Source organism: Triturus cristatus, chromosome 6, assembly GCF_964204655.1.
Source record: "Triturus cristatus chromosome 6, aTriCri1.1, whole genome shotgun sequence".
Lineage (NCBI taxonomy): Eukaryota > Metazoa > Chordata > Amphibia > Caudata > Salamandridae > Triturus > Triturus cristatus.
Window position 1 is genome coordinate 808,807,756 of NC_140589.1, and position 18,122 is coordinate 808,825,877.

An 18,122-nucleotide genomic window follows, 5' to 3' on the forward strand; every position below is an offset into this window, starting at 1 on the left:
AGCTGTGCTAATTACCCTGCCGTAAGTATTCCTTTTCATGCGATGAAATGCACCATCTTGATAAGGTAATCTATAACCACCAGGATCATGGAGTAACCATGATCGTTGGGTAAACCTACCACAAAGTCTAAAGATATCTTTTCCAAGGTGTTTCTGGTATGGGAAGCGGTTGTAAGAACCCTTGTTGCTTAGTCTTGTCGGTTTTTATTTGACTATATATCACACTCCTTCACCCATGTGAGAAAGTCTGATCGTACCGATGGCCACCAGAACTGGCGTTGAACTCTTTCAATCGTTTTCTTTCCTCCATTATGCCCTGCACTAGGGATTTCGTGGCACCAATGAAACACCTTCTTTCTGAGAGTCTGGGTTGGCACTAGTATTTGATTTCCTTTTATAGGTAATCCTTTCTTCAATTGCCATTCTCTGTGTCTTTTCAGCCAATCTCCCCACTCAAAGGACAGTATACCTCAGGCTACTCCTTTTTAGAGATGAATCAGTTTGCACCACACAAACCACCTTGGTCGGATGTATGATGGCTCTTTCTTCCGTGATTTCATTTTCTTCTTGGGATCCCTGGCGTATTAGCGCATCCGCTTTCCTGTTCTCACTCCCTGGTCTGTAAGGAACTACAAAGTTGTTCTCCTTGAAAAACAACATCCATCGTAATTGTAGTGGTGTTAAATGCCTTGCAGCTTTCATAAATTGTAGGTTTCGGTGGTCAGTATAGACTGTGCCCAACAGCCAATGTTGCCATTCTTTGAAAGCATCTCTTATAGCCAACAATTCTTTCTCTGTGATGGTGTAATTGATTTCGACTTTATTCAGTTTCCGGGACATATAGGTGATGGGATGTAGCTGTCCTGTATCATCATGCCTCTGGGACAGTACCGCACCTACAGCTACCTCAGAGGCATCTGCTTCCACTACATAAGGTTTCTCAGGATTAGTATGTGTGAGAATGGGTGCTGACACAAATTCCTTTTTTAAAGAGTCAAACGCTTGTTGAGCTTCTTCCTTCCATTGAAAAGGTGTATTTTTTCAGAGTAACCTGGTAATAGGAGTGACTGTTTTTGAGAAATGATGGATAAACCTCCTATAAAAGTTGCCAAATTCGGTATGCAGACATAATATCGAGTTTTTATTATTGACCTACACTAATATCAAGTTTTAAATATCATAGGGACAGAATCTCGAAGTCAAGAATATCGCTGACCAGATTATTGACCTTAAAGTAAGTAATATCGTTTTTGTTTATATCGAAGTAAGTAATATCGAAATGAGCAATATCATTAGCAAAAATATCGTTGTTAATAATATCGATATTTATATTATTGTTATGTATTTTATATGTATGTGTTTAACATTTGTTGTAATCTTTTAAAATTATTTTTAAATATATTTATTAAATGTTTAGAAATCAGTAATTTTTTACATTTTAGTATCAGAGCGGGTTTATAGGGGTATAGGGTGGGAAGTAATTTATTATAATGAATTAATTAATATTTTTTGTTTATTTTGATTGATCATTAATTTATTGTTAATCAATTATTCATTGGTAATTAATTTCTATTAATAGATTAATTTATAATTCTACTAATTATAATTAATTTATTATTATTTATTTATGGTTAGTGCTAATTAATTTATTGTTAATTAATTATATATTGGTAATTAATTTTTAATAATTGATTAATTGAGAATTACATTAAATGTGTTATTTTTTTATGTGTAGCGGGTTGTGGGTTTATAGGGGAATAGTGTGGGAAGTAATTTATTATAATTAAGTACATTTTAATTTTTAATAATTGGTATTGATTATTAATTTATTGTTAATTATTTATTGGCAATTAATTTTTATTAATTGATAATTTAATTAATCGTGTTATTTTTTATGTGTAGCGGGTTGTGCGTTTATAGGGTAATAGGGTGGGAAGTAATTTAATGTTATTTAAGTAAATATTTATTTAATTTTATTGGTATTTATTATTAATTTTTTGTTAATTATTAATATGTTATTTATTTGTAAAAAAAAATATTTAATTAATTAATATGTTAATTTAACCCCTACGCTATCCTACATTTTCTACACTGTTACACTCACTGGAGTTGGAATAGTAATTTTAACCCTAACGCTATCCAACACTTTCCCTACTGTTGCACTCACTGGAGTGGGAATAGTAATTTTTACCCCTACGCTATCCAACACTTTCCCTACTGTTGCACCCACCGGAGTGGGAATAGTAATTTTAACCCCTACGCTCTAATGTTGTACTCACTGGAAGGGGAATAGTAATTTTTACCCCTACGCTATCCAACGCTTTCCCTATTGTTGCACTCACTGGAGTGGGAATAGTAATTTTATTCCCTCCGCTATCTAATATTTTTTGTATTATTTTAGTTAATGTAGTACATAATTAATTTGAAAAATGTTAAAAATATTTGTATTTTTTTTAAATTTGTTATATATATTTATTTAATTGTTATTCATATTATTGTTTTATGTGTAGAGATGTATTTGTAAATTCTAAGATATTTTTTAGCAATTTATTAATTATTAAGTATATATATATTATATATTATATATACATGTTTAATTTATTTTTACATTATATATATATTAGTTATAATTTTTAAACATTTTAAAATATTTTTAACTATGTTTATTTTAATTATATGTATTATTTACTTTATTTTACATTATTTTTGCAACTTAAAAAAACCCCAATATTTTTAACAACGATATTTTTGACATCGATATTATTTTTTAGATATTTTTGTACTTACCATAATGTAGATAGGATGTTGATATTCTTGACTTCGATATTTTTGCATCGATATTTCTGTAGGTCGATATAATGACTTCGATATTCTGTCAGTGATTCGCCAAATTCCAGAAAGCATTGCACATCTCTGACATTTTGAGGACTCAGCCATTCTTTGACAGCAAGGATCTTCTTTTCCGCGATTGATTGTCCCAACGGGGTTAGCATAACACCTAGGAATTCCACGGTATCCACATGAAACTTGCATTTGCTGAGTTTGCAGAATAGTGAATTGACATGTTGTACGTGAGTCTGCTTATTGATGGAGTAGATGCGGATGTCATCAATATAGACTACAACATAATTGTCTAGATATTCTCTCAACACATCGTTGAGGAAAAACTGAAAGGCGGCAGGGGCGTTGTATAGCCCAAACGGCATGACCCTATATTCGCATAGACCAAATCGGGTCTTGAAAACATACTTCTACTCGCCTCCTTCTCTCATTCGGACAAGATGATAAGCGCCTTTGAGATCCAATCTGGTGTAGATTGTCGCCTTTTTTTACTTGCTCCAGTAGCACCGGTATTAATGTTAGAGGATACCAGTTTTTTTTACTGTTATAGCATTCAAGGCTCTGAAATCGATGCACGTGGGGACCTTCCCATTTGCTTTCGGGATAAAAAATAGAGGCGTGGCCGCAGGTGATTTAAAGTGCCTAATAAACCCTAGGACCAAATATTTATCACTGTAGAGACGAAGGTGTTGGGTTTCTGCTTCTGTCAATGCATACACTCTCCCACATGGGATGATGGCTCCGGGGATCAAATCAATCTGACAATCGTATTGCTATGAGGGGGTAATACTTCAGCGCCTTTATCGCTGAATACATCAGCGTAACTTCGATATTGGGCAGGGAGTTTAACATCCTTTTCTGCTGCTGTGGCAATACAGTGTCTCAGAGCTAGTTTTTTGGACGGGATATCCGTGGCCCTTAAACAGTGTTTTTTACAATAATCAGAGTTCAGGAGGATGGTCATTTCCATCCAATTAATCTGAGGGTTGTGTCATTGCAACCAGGGTAAACCCCAAATAATCTCATAGTGTGGTGCCGTAATGACGTTAAAGGACAATGTTTCACAATGCTGAATGTCGTATCTGACTTCTATGTTCTCGATGGCAAACCGTATGGGACCAGAAATGAGTATTTTCCCATTTACTGCCACAACTTCTTCAGGAATGGTTTTGTCTTTCAATGCTAAACCCAACTCAGAGGCCTTGGATTTGTTAATGAAACACCCTGTAGCTCCTGAGTCAACCATGGCTTTAACCTCTCTCCACTCTCCATGGATCAGCAACTGGACGTTGATGAAAAACTGTTCTCTATGAGGTGTCTCTGGTTGTTGTTCTGAAGGGATTATCATAGTACCCGGAGGATCCCCTCCCAACATCCCTTAGTTTTTAGTTTCCCAACGCTCTGTCGTTGGGGGCGTTTATCGCACCTCGTCCTCTTCCTCCTCGGTTCCCTTTGGGTTTCACCTGGCAATCTTTTACGAAATGACCCTTCTTTCCACAATACAAAGACCCAGTTTGCGTCTTGTCTCCCATTCCTCTGTAGTTAGAGAAGCACGGACTGTGCCTATTTCCATTGGTTCGTGTCGAAACCCAATGCTACTGCCGGTGTGTTTGAGGCGTTTATAACGCTGGGTGGGCCTTTCTCTATGCTTGTTATCTCCTTTGCATTCACTAAGTCGATGAGCCAAACGCAATGTTAGATCGATCAATTCTTCGCTTGTTTTAGGCTGGGGGTGTATTTGGGCGATAACATCCTTGAGTTCGTCTTTTAATCCCTGGTGAAACAGCACTGCCTGCCTGCATTCCGGCCAATCTGATTCTGCGACTAATCTCCGAAATGTGTTTGAGTATACTACAAGTTCCTTGTTCCCTTGCTTCAGCTCCAGCAATTATCTGTCTGCGGTGAACAACGCTGTTCTTCTATTAAACACTTTTTCAAACTCTTACCTAAACCCGGTCCAATCATATCGTATCGGATCATCTTGTCTCACTGAAGGCACCACCCACTGAGCTGCATCGCCTGCTAAATACAAACCCAAAAAGGCCTGATTAGTAGCGAAGGCCTTGGGCTTACATGTGAAATGTAAAAGTATTTTTGTTAGGAATATCTGGACCTTGTTTGGGTCCCCGTGGAATCTTTCTGGTACTGCCAAAGGGACTGGAGCAGGGAATGCAACCTGAATCGGATTAACTGAGGCTTGTGAATGAGCTCCTACATCGAAGGGGTTTCTTTGCATTCTCTCCATCCTACTCTGTAGTGATGGGTTCTCGGCTCGTGTCGCCGCCACCTCATGCTGCAAAGCTACCAAGGTAGCTAGGACGTCGTCTAAGGTAGCCATACTCCCTCGATCCGATCAGGAGGATAAGTATCCGTGGGCCGCTAATTATGTCAAGGTTGGTTATCCTCGGGATCGGATCATGCTCAAGTTGATCCACCTTCTGAGAACTTCAAAGTCTGACAGCTATGATAGCATAGACTGATAAAGGGATCAGGTTAGGGAAGGAAAGGAAAGGATGGGTACAGCAGGGAGGGAGATCTGCAAATATAAAGAACAGCAATTACTTTCTTGTCTCAAAGGAACACCCCAACAGTTAACTACTACCGTTCCCCAACAGACAATACCTGTAAATAAAATAGAAGAGAGGGATAACCTAGTTTTGGCTCCTGGACAACATATAATCTGTTAGACCTGGGCATGTTGCTGCTGGAAGTAAAGAAACAACAAAGCAGAATAGGTAAAAACACATGCGCTAGCCTAGGTACTCCCTATGCTTTGATGGTAGACTACACAGCTACTCCTCACCTTCCCTCTTAGAACAGGTCAGGGATTTTTTACAGGGGTGAACCAACCATAGGGAACAAGAAGATAATACCCCCTGTGTATTAGGCAAGAAAACAAAATAATACTGTAGTTAAGTTTCTAGACGTTATGCTCATTTCCATCATAGGACAATAGTATTATCTCTTTATCAGACCACCTGTTCCTTCGTAGTAAACAGAAACAGAATTAGGAATATATATATATATTCCATGCCTAACCGGCACACTTCTACAAAATAGTGCAGTCCTGTCTCAGAAATCACACGTTCCTTTCCCGCATGAGAACCAAACTGGTCTCGCCAACGGAAAGAAATACCTCGAGGGCTGCCCCCTAGAGGTCCCAAAGAATGGAATTATCCAGGTGGTTAATAAAGTCCTGCAAGAACTTCCAGCGTCAAGCGCGGTCCTTCGCCCACGATAGCAGGGCATTTAAGCAAAGTAGTACTGCTGGCAAGGCAGACAAACAAGACTTCCTGCAAGAGGCACTCCCTCTGCAAACCTCGCCAATGGGAGTCTCTTCGGGTGTTTCAACGCAGTAGCGCAACCTCCGGACGTGCAAACGACCACAGCTCAGTTCCCCGTTGTATCGCAAGCCCAGCAATTACAAAGCGAACAAACAGAAGGTGGTGCGAGAGCACCCTTACCCTACTCGAACCAGGATCAAGTACGGAGCAATAATTAGCGGTGGCGTTCTCGGCGGTCGCCGTCTTCAAATAATGGCGGCAACTGATTACACACCACCCAGCGTGCGTCAGCTCAGCAACTTACGTCAGTGTCTGGGAGTTGTAATTTTAACGGTCCCGACACCGATATCGTAATGTTTGTCCTGTCAGTGTTCAAGACCTGCAGGCGGGGCTAGTGGGACCTGACAGATCCAGGCAGGTCCAGGTGCAGCAGGTCAGCTGGGTAGTTGCAGGGAGACCTCTGGACCTTGTTATGTCCCTGTAGCACAGAATAGGAGGTCAGACATCTGACCCTTGGAGTCACCCAGGTACTCTGGCATGAAGGGAGTAAGTGCAGTCATCCTTTTCAGGGATCAGGCCAGGCTTCCAGCAGCAGGGTAGTCCCCTGGGCAACAAAGCAGATCCCAAGCAGCAGGTCAGCCATCTGGGAAACAAGGCAGTCCTTCTTCTGTAATGTCCACATGTTCAGAAGTGTTATACCTGGTGCCAGCATTTGAAGTGGGGGAAATGTCTAGGCTAACCCCACATTTGGTTCTGGAAAGATCATTCCTTACCCTGTCAAGGCTTTCCAAGATGTCTAGGGTCACAAAAGACTAGTGTTAGGTTTCTTTTTGTGTGCTGGAGGTAGCCCCTAATGAAGTGCTAGTGGGGCAGGAAACAGCTATGCTCCCACCCATCCTGTCAGGATGGCCTATCATGCCCACACCTAAGCCCTTTTGTTTCACTGTCTGGGCGGAATACTTAAAGCCTAAACGCAAGGTCATGTGACCCAGGATACTGGCACCAAGCACCAAATGGTAAGGACAAGAAAATGAGAACTTTCTAAAAGTGTCATTTTCAGAATTGTGCTTTAAAATCTGATCTTACCATTAAAGAGGATTTTATATTATAATTCTTTTGAGTCCAAAAATGATACCTCTACCAATTCCCAATCAAAAGTAAGCACTTATTAAATGTAATAAGTTAACCCAACATTATCCTATGGGAGAGATAGCACTTACAGTAGTGCTAAACACATTTTGGAGTTTTTCACTACCAGGACATCTAAAACTTAAAAACAACTCTCCTACTTTTCAAATACAATACACCCTTCCCTATGGGCAGTTTAGGGCCTACCATAGGGGTGATATATAAGTACTAAAAATGAAGGTTTAAGCCTGGCAAAATGTTTATTTTGCCAGGTCTATTTGGCATTTTAAAACTGTAGTACAGGCTGCAATGGCAGGCCTGACACATATTTTAAAATGCTACTTTAGTGGGTGGTACAATGAGCGCTGCAGGTCCACTAGAAGCATTTCTTTTACAGGCCCTGGGTACATGTAGTGCCATATACTAGGGACTTATAAGGAATTTAAATGTGCCAATCACGTGTAAGTCAATTTTACCAAATTGCATGGAGAGAACACAGACACTTTAGCACTGGTGAAGGTCACAGAGTACTAAAGCCAACAAAAAACTAATTTCAGAAAACAAGAGCAATGACAGCAAAAAGTATGGGCGTGGCCCTGCAGCGAGGGCCAAGTCCAACAGTGGGATTCCCAGAGAACTCAACCCTGTGCATTCTGATTGTGACGAAGGAACTATAGCTGATCGGGTAAAATCTTTTTCTAGTGTCAGTACCCCTTCTAGGAGGATTCCTCAAGACTAATCCTTTCTGTTGTGAGGGGAAGGACTGAATCATTTATGGTCTATCCAGTTTCCCTTTGTCTCCCTTCTCTTTTTGCTCCCCAGAGACTTAACGTATGTTCCATCAAATGTTTGTTTATAATGACTGTCGCTCACATTTATGTTTATTATGCCTGTGCTCTCCATTATTAGTGATTGAATAAAATTGTAGTGAACTGGTCGAGGAACTCGTCAGGGTAGCCCACTATCCCCCCTTCTCTTTTCCCTGGCCTTGGAACCCCTTGCCGCCTGGATTCGTTGGGACTCAAGGATAAGGGTTTGCAGTGGTCTCCCGGCTGGGAGGACCGCATATCCTTGTATGCAGATGACGTCTTACTCTTTTTGGCCTCCCCTAGGAAATCGCTTACAGTGGTGCTGGACATTCTTACAGTTTTCGGTAGATTTTCGGGACTTTCCATCAATTGGAGTAAATCTTTATTGTTTGTTCTTAGGGGGGACACTGCCGTCCCTCCCCGGAACTGCCCAATACAAATTAACTTGGATGGATTTAAATATTTGGGGATTTTTGTCTCGCTGGACCCCTCTGTCCATTATGCCCAGAATCTCCTTCCCCCTCTTCATAGACTTAAAAGCGACATTGCTGGCTGGAAGACTCTCCCCATTTCTCTTTTCGGCAGAGCTACTCTGTTCAAAATGATGGCATTACCACGGTTCTTATATGCCCTGCAAAATACCCTAGATCTAGTTCCTGCACGTTATTTCAGAGAGGTTGAGAGCCTACAGAGGGACCTATTATGGGACGGAAGACCTCGAATCGCCTTGAATAAGCTCACACTACATTGGTATGATGGAGGCATCAGCCTCCCGGATATTAAGAAATATTATTGGGCTTCCCATATGGCAGCTATCAATCATGGCACATATGGTCGGGCGGCTGACCCGGTTTATGCCATGGACAGATGGCTCCTTCCGGGCGGCACATATGGTAGAGCGCTGTACTCCCGCCCTAGGCGGTTTCAACTAACAGGCCCCACGAAGCATTCGGTTAAAATTTGGCATGACGCTACTAATTTTCTTGGTTGGAAACACAGACTAAAATTAGCCACCCCTCTTTGGGATTCAGAGAAGTTGGGCGACCTGTGGAGGACGAAGGGGTTCGATAAGTGGGACCTTATTGGGATCTCAGAGATTAAAGATGTTTGGGGAAAGGGGGAAATGAAGTCCTTCAGCGCGCTTCAGAGTGAATATGATTTGGCAGATACTGAACGCTTTCGCTATACACAGGTCTCACATTCACTTCAGTCTTCATTGCCTAAAGGAGCTGATCCCCCGGAGGCTTCCCCTCTGGAGGACAGAGTCTTAGTTTGACACCTCCCAGATAAAACGATATCATTAATATATAAAAAGTTAATTAACCACATGGCAGACCCCCTCATGATATTGCAAGATAAGTGGGTACAAGATGGGGTAGAGCTGGATGATGAAGATTGGCACGTAGCGGTTTCCTCCCCCAAAGTGGTGGCCATCCCGGCACGCTTGCGACTGGTTCAGCTTAAGATCCTTCACAGAACCTACATAACAGGACCTAAATTAGTGCACATGGGGTGGTCTGATACAGGGGAATGCAGACGGCGATGTGGCCTTACCGGAACGTTTATGCACATCATCTGGGAATGCTCACATATCAACCTTTTTTGATGCCAGGTGAACAACACAATTAACAAAGTATTACATGTCTCCCTCCGTCCCGAGGTGAGACGGTGCCTCCTGAATATCTGGGAGCCCACGGATTTAAACACTTCACAGACCCAGTGGGTCACTCTGGGGTTCATGTTGGCAAAACGAAACATTGCTCAACTGTGGGGGGCAGCTCACCCACCCACATTGGAAGCTTGGGAGTAAAACCTTGATTGGTGTATGTTTAGAGAAAAGACAATGTATTTGGCAAGGGGGTGCCCTAGGAAGTGGTCCCTTATTTGGAACCCATGGAATACTTTTAGAGGAGAGATCTTCACACCACCTCGAAATGTTGAACATAATGACCCTATTTTGCCTTGATGTTCTTCTCATATGTACTATCTGTATATCCTTCCATTCATGCATTGTGCGAAGTGTCAACTGCATGGTTCCACTGAAGTGTACCATTCACCGGTCATTGTTTAATTAAAAGAATTGTTAAAAAAAAAAAATGTAGTGAACTTCATCAAGTGTTTATTCTTTAACATTGGTTAAAGAACTTGTTTACATTCTGATATGAAAAGAAGAAATTGCTCACCATCACCACCCCCAGTGATGGCCCCACAGCTAGTCCTGTTTAAGCTGTTCCTAAGAAGGTAGGGCCAGATCTATCAAGGGATTGTGTTGCCCTTGCGTCACGCGGGTTGTCGCAAGGGCAATGCAATCCCTAAGTCAGATTTACCAAGCAATGCAATGCCACCTTGTGTGGCCTGCATTGCTAGGTAAATCTGGAGTAAGGCAAGGCAGCGCAAGACACTGCCTTTTGTTATTCTGCCCTGGGAAGGCGTTCCATGGGTGGAGCATTGGTGTCCACCCACGGATATTGGTGCATTTCCAGATTTACCAACCCTGGTAAACCTGGGAATGCATCAAAATGCTACGCCTTCCCAGGGGACCCTCAACTGTCAAACCCCTCACCCTCAACCACACGTCCACATAGACTCTACATTCTCACCATACCAAACACCTTCCTCCAAAAGAAAAGAAACAATGTTGCATTAAGTAAAGAGTACAGAAAATGGGCATAGACAATAACACACTCAGAAACAAAGTTGTAAAAATCCAAATTTCCTGAGCTATGACAAATTCCCAGCATGTATTAGGAAAATTATTTTTGTGTGTGTCACATCGAAGAACTACATACTCCTCCCTACTCTCAACAAACAAAGTCACCCTCCCCTTTTAGATCAGCCTCTAGAACATCTAAAAATATATTTTCTGCCTCTTGACTCAACATACGATGCCACCTCTGTGAATGCAAATGCATTCCAAGTTTTTTCCCTTTTTACCTTCACCATTGTTCTAAAAAGTTTGATAACACTGGGGATGAGCCCACGAAGCAGTATGTTTATCTGCATCGCACAGTAATTTTATAAAGGCCAGCTGTCCACCTCTAATGTCTATGTGGCTTTGCTTGCTTCCAGTTCATTGTACATGGATTTGGTCTTTTATTCATTTATCCTTTTACGGACAACATTGTGGTCTGTAGCATGTATCATTTCACACTTCCTTTTCAACCACCAAGGGTATGACTTCAAACCTGGAGAACGGAGCAATTCAAATGGAGAATGTTCCATAATAGTATTTGAAGTCGACCTATAAGTTAGAGGCATGGCCTGTACCCACCTGATTCCGTCCTTGTGAGCCATCTGTAGTGTGGTATTAATTACTTTGTTAAAGCATTCGGTGTGGCCATTGGACTTCTGCGGGAGCACATCAGTTTCTTTTAACTAATTCCCAAGGGGGGGGGGGGGGGAGCTTGCTGAGCCTGAAGATGGCCTCTCTCGGAGCGAGCTCCTTCGGCCGCGTAACAAAATCCTTCACTATCCTGTGTCAAATAGCTGCAAAAAACGTGCCACTCACCAGCATTAGATGTTGAAAAGCCAGTGGTGCCGGCGGAGTTCCTCGGACCCAAGAAGTGAGACTGTGTGAGCCAATCGAACTGCCCACAACCGTGACAACTAGGTTTTTAATGACCCTAAAGCACTGTAACAATATCTACAACAGCGAGGTCAGCCTGGCACACGGAGGAATTCGCCAAGAGGCGGAACTGACGATCAAGAACAAACTTCAGGACTGGATGACACTGAGTGATGGCTCGATCTGAGATCCTGGCGATACACTGACTCATGGTGATATCAGATAAGTGGACCTATAGCCACCGATAAGTGGTACCGCAGTATCTAGACATATGAACACTGCTGTTAAGTTAAATTTAGTGCATCAGTTGTTACCAAGATCACGACTGTCCCAGTGACAATGAAGCTCTATAGTTATGAATGATATTATGTTGACACAAGTATATATTAGGAATATGCGGCCCCCGGAAATCCCACCGCCGGGGTTACCGGCTCGCCGTGCCTGCTCACTTGTGTACACCACACCAAGTTTACCTAGTAGAATGGGGAATGCTTGAGGGGGAACTGGGTTTTGGGGATTGTCTCCACTGCAATTGGGACAACTGAGTGGGTGGGGGAGGTAGGAGGAAAAGGGGGAAAATAGTGGTCATTGGCACAAACACAGACATCACAATCACCGATATAATTGGGTCATCTCAACTAGAAAATGCATGCAACATGACCATAGCAAATGGCTGGCATCATGACACATATGGTTAGACCTTTCATACTGCTAACATGGAACGTGCAAGATCTAAACAATCCACAGAAGACAAGAAGGGTACTAGTCTACCTCGACCGACATGGGGTGGAGGTGGCCTGTCTCCAAGAAACTCATCTTACCAATTCTTTAGAATTAAGAGTGGGTGCCCATTGGGAGTCCGCTTGGATACCGTCCTCCTACTCTACATACGCTAGAGGAGTGATAATACTTGTTAGGCGCGGTATCCCATTCACACTGATGCACTCCCTCATGGATAACCAGGGCAGCTACATTATAGTCCAAGGGAATTTTGGAGGCACAATATTAACTCTTGTTATTACATATGGACTGAACACTGATGACCTGGCCTTTTTTGCGCAAGTCTGGGCAAAACTACAGACTCTGGGACCAGCAGAAATCATTTGGGGAGGAGACTTTCATACATGGTTATACCCAGCAATGGATAGATCCACGTGTAACAACAAATATGAGAAACAAGCAGCCAAAATGATCAGGGACGTTATGGAGGAATTAGGGATGGTAGACCTATGGCGGCTGCGGAACCCAGGGCACAGAGGGAACCTGTACTTCCACAACCCATAATACATGGTCTAGAATAGGCTACTGGATAGCAACACGCGCAGTTAGCACATGGACAAGTTCCATAGACCATATGCCCAAGACATTATTTGATCACGCACCTGTGTGCCTGGTGCTAGCACTCCCCACACATACTCCCAGACAATTTGTGTGGCACCTTCAGGCATCCACAATGCTAGACCAGGTGTTTAAAACGGAGCTGAGACAGGCAATAAGGGAGTACTTTGTACATAATACAGGAATGGTCAATAGCGCCCGATTACTGTGGGAGGCCTTTAAGGGGACCATCTGGGGGTTTTGCATAGGCAAACATGCGGGGATGCTAAAGGACATACAGTAGCAATTGAACAGAGTAGAGAAGGATATTAAGACACTAGAACACGAATATGTGCAAACTCTGAACCCTACACTGCTTGCAGACATCAGAAATAAAATGAACATGTACCAAAAGTTTGCAGACAGTGAGGTGAAATACCTATCACGTAGGTATACAGCACAGAACTATGGGGAGGGAGGACGCCCAGGCGTACGCTAGAGGGCAGGATACAAGCATCACGCTCCCCCTCGCATATTACACCGATCACGGATGCGCAACGCACACCACACTATGACACACCCTCTATCACAGGCCTCTTGTTATATTGATTAAATCAGATATGACACAAATATGTTCCGTAGTCCCACAACCAGGCACAAATCCGTGTTGACACGAGGATACTAATTTCTTTATCACTGAGGCCAACCTATTAGCAAAAATTTTAGCATAGACTTTTATATCACTGTTGATCAGCGTAATAGGTCGGTATGACCCTAGTTCATTTATAGGTTTGTCTTTCTTTGAAAAAACTACAATATTAGCCGATTTCCAAGTTTTAGGTGGGGCCTCACCTGATTGAACTCTATAGAAGATCTCTAACATAATAACCATGAGCTGTGCCCTAAATTTTTTGTGGGACCCCCCTGGTATTAAATCCATGCCCGCTGCTTTCCCTAATGGCAAAGAATCAACAGCCACTTTTACTTCCTCGATTTCGATTGGGGAATCTAGCATTTCCTTCTCCTCGGGGGTTAATAGTTCCAGATTTATTTCCTTTAGATATTCCTCAATCTCACAGATTTCCATTCGCCTGTCCTCTGTATATAGTTTTTGATAGAATTTTTGGAAAGCAGATAAAATAGCATCAGGATCCTTAACCAAACCTATATTGGGGTCAATAATTTTAGTAATTCGAGATTGTACAACTTTTTCCCTGGTCCTAACTGCAAGCATATGCCCAACCCTTTCATTACTCTCGTAAGCTCTACTCCGCCAAGCCATATATTTACCAGCTGCTTTTTTAATAGAGATTTCAGTAATTGCGGACCTAGCAATAATAATCTTTGATTGCGCCATTCTTGGATCACCTCCCTCAGATAAAACCTCAAATCAAGTGAGCTTCAGCATTGCTCAGTTTTTCATACAATATATGTAGCAAGTTCTTTTCCTTCTTTTGTATCTCTCAACCATATTAAGATGTCTCCCCTCTTATGGCACTTTTAGAGTTTCCCAGACTACCTGTATACTAGTGCTATTAATATTCTCCTCAATGAATCTAGGAATCCCCCACTCCATATGATGAACATAGCCTTCGTCACTAAGCAGAGCTCTGGTAAATGTCCATCGAACAGGTTGTAACATTGTTGTGATATTAATTTCGAGAACCAAAGGGTTATGGTCTGACATCACTCTGGGATATTTAAATATTTTGCTGTCTAATATCAGTTCTTGTGAGACAAAAAAATAGTCCAATCTAGCATGTGTCTTGTGAGGGGTGGAAAAATACGTAAAACCAGGTTCGTCCTATACTTATTTAACCCAGATATCCGCCAGGCCATGCAATAATCTCATTTGTAGCAGGGATTTATAGACTTTGGGTTTACGCCCTTGATTTGTAATTTCAGGGTGGTTAGAGACCGAGCAGCTCATATTTAAATTAAAATCTCCTCAGATGACAAGCGGGAGAGGCCACCCAACTAGCTCTACATTCATCCAGTCAATAAGTGCCGAGTCATCAAGCACTGATCCATAAATCGAACACAAAGTAAACATACTATTGCCCACACAACACTGCGTAATTACCCATCTTCCCATTTTATCAGCAATGAATCGCGGAAAGGTAGCCTCGCCTCTCCTGGCAATTATTGCCAACCCTCTTGTCCTGACATCCTGCATAGTATAAGAGATCGATTGATATCCATCAAGCTCCAGCATCTTCTGCCTACCAGCTTCTATGTGCGTTTCCTGAAGGCAGACAATGTCGGCCTTCTGGTATTGGATGTCAAGACTAGTTCAACATCTTTTTGCAGGATTATTTAGCCCACATATGTTTATTGAGGCAATCCTAAGCTTCCCCGTCATCATTAAGAAAAATTAAAACACCCTGTGATATCACCGATCAGGTCTAGAAGACAGCTGTCTAGAACGTGTAACTTTCCCCATATCTTCATGGATCTTCCCCCTCCTCCTCCCTCTCCCCCACCCATTCAATAAGACAAAAAAGGTCCAAGGACCCTTCTGCCTACCAGCTTCTATGTGCGTTTCCTGAAGGCAGATGATGTCGGCCTTCTGGTATTGAATATCAAGACTAGTTCTACGTCTTTTTGCAGGATTATTTAGCCCACATATGTTTATTGAGGCAATCCTAAGCTTCCACGTCATCATTAAGAAAAATTAAAACACCCCATGATATCACCCGATCAGGTCTAGAAGACAGCTGTCTAGAACGTGTAACCTTCCCCATATCTTCATTTGGATCTTCCCCCTCCTCCTCCCTCTCCCCCACCCATTCAACAAGACAAAAAAGGTCCAAGGACCCTTGTGATGCCTCCTGCATTCCGCTGTGCTCCCAGGTCCCTCCCTAGCCAATACAAAAAGTAAAATATATATACATATATATATATATAGGAGAACCCCAAACAGTCATTATCTTATAGCAGAGTTTTCAACCATCATATTATGTACAATATCGGTAATCCATTTACTAGCCTAAATAAATCCCTTCAGCTGCCTGTGAGTTCCTGCAGGTAGTTCTGGGCCAGGATCTCTGAGGTAAATACTCTGGTGTTTCCCTGAAAGATAACCTTTAAACGTGCAGGGATCATTAAATACACCTTGCAGCCTTTTTTTTGGGAACTGACTGATCAATTGCCGAAGCCTCCATCTTCTTTTCACCATTGTATGGCAGAAGTCCGGGCGTACGAAGAAAGAGTGCCCCATCACTGTTCTTTTTGCATGCGGTCTTGCTTTCTCAAATATTGCTTGACGTAAAAGAAAATTCTCGTTTTGGCCTGCATTGCTTTTTTTCAGCATTAATGGGAACCTCGGCTTCCCAGTTCCAATGAGATAACTCTGGAAAAGCCCCTCTGAAAAGTTTCAACACAAACCCGCGAATGTCATTTCCTTCGGCATTTTCCTCTATACCCAACAGTCGTAAGTTGTTCCTTAGCTGTCTGTTTTCGAATCCTTCCAGCTTCCAGAGTACATCGCTCATTCTAGCTTCATTTGCTGTGGATTTTTGATCAGTGCTCTCTAATCCAGCCTCTAGCCCCACCACGCACTCTTCCAAGGCAGTGGTTTGTGCCGCAATTTCTGAGCAAGCCTTATTTGCCTTACGGATCGCACCCTGCAGTTTTTTGTTTGCTACCTGTGCCCTCTTAAGCTCTTGACGGGCTTCTGCCTGCATTGATTTCAGCGTAGAGTATATTAGTCCCATAGAGAGGGCAGGGTCTGTCTTGCTGACCGTAGCCTTGAGATCTTTGAACGGGGACTCAACAATCATTTCTTCCTCAGTTCCTATTTCCAACAGGATAGCAGAGTAGTCCCACTGTAGATGACCAGCTTGGCTGTTGTTGGAGTAAGAACCTCTGTTTTTCCCTAGACCAGTAAGGCTCCTTTTCTTTGTTCGATTTGGTGCCCTTCGCAGAGTGTCTGTTGTTGTAGGGGGGCTATCACTGTCCTCCCCAGTAGCTTCGGACTCCGTATCATCAGGATCGCTAACATTGGTGTGATCTGATTCATCTGTTAAAGAGAAAATGTTTTCGCCATCCGGAGTTCCTACATTTTTATTACCAGCCCTTACAGAGTCAATGCCATAGTCCTTGAGCCCGGTCCCTCCAAACAGTTCCAAGCTGTCTGCTTGGGCGTTATCATTATGCTCCGCCCCCTCCTGCCTCCACCCTTCTTTAAATCCCATATTAGACCTATTTGTGTGAGTAGATTCTGAGATGGAGGCTTCTGATATAACAGTCTCATGAGACGCTTTGAGCATAGCATTTACTGCGGTACCTGGGGCTAAGTCTCTATCCATATCCGCTATTTTGCTAGTAGTCTTATCCCTAGGTGGGGGTTTTACCTGTTTGCCACTTGCCCCCATTCCGGAGAACATCCCAGGCACCGTCTGAAGTTTTGGCTTGACTGCAGGACTGCCGGGGCCCTGCTCACCCCTGGGCGTACTGCCATCGATCTCCGCTAAGCGTGCGAGCAGCGTCTGCACTTTTCAGAACAGCCGTTTTCCTGCCGGCAGGGATTGCCTTCATTCCGGTCACTGTGCCTTCCTTAACCGGGGGTTTTGCTCGGGGGGGAATTACGTGCCCACCTGGTCCTCTCAAGTGCCTCCAGGCACCAGATTGAGTTTGAAGAGCCTTCACCGGCCAAAGGTACATTCCGATTTTGATTTTCTGCACTCCGACATAAAGCACCTTTACTGTTCATCTGATCAGATCTTCAAAACGCTGCAGTGAACTCATCCGGAATCTCGTGTTGTTTTCCAGCAAGTTTTTATAATCCACTTCTTTTAGTTTCTTCTTATCTCTGCTGTAAATCTGTGTATCACAAGGGGTTCGTTGGCAGTAGGTTACAACATGGCAAGGAAGTGCCTCTCACAGCGGTCACACAGCTGCCATCTTGCCCCTGGTGGGTGATATATTTCCCAATGGTCAATTCATATCACAAACAGACGTCATGTCGGCGGCTCACCGCACACCGTTAATGCTATTTGCCTACTTCAGATTACGAGTGGCACTGAGCGATATCTATCCCACATTTCCTCATGAGCCCCCAACACACAACGCTCTACAAGCATTGCTTATATCACCTACACGTCAGCGTCTCATAACTGGACTAAACAATGCAGCCCAACGGGAGCAATTCCGAGAACATGAGCGGGCTCTAGAAAG

General features: G+C 42.8%; 1 pseudogene across 1 annotated transcript in view; it reads right to left on the reverse strand.

Moving 5' to 3' along the window:
• LOC146817905 (uncharacterized) overlaps window positions 1-17,839 on the reverse strand; it is a 68,618-nt pseudogene extending 50,779 nt beyond the window's left edge. Inside the window, exon 1 of the transcript XR_014962593.1 lies at window positions 17,300-17,839. The product of XR_014962593.1 is annotated as an uncharacterized LOC146817905 (transcript). The remainder of the gene's footprint in view (window positions 1-17,299) is intronic.
• Between the last annotated feature and the right edge of the window lie 283 nt (window positions 17,840-18,122).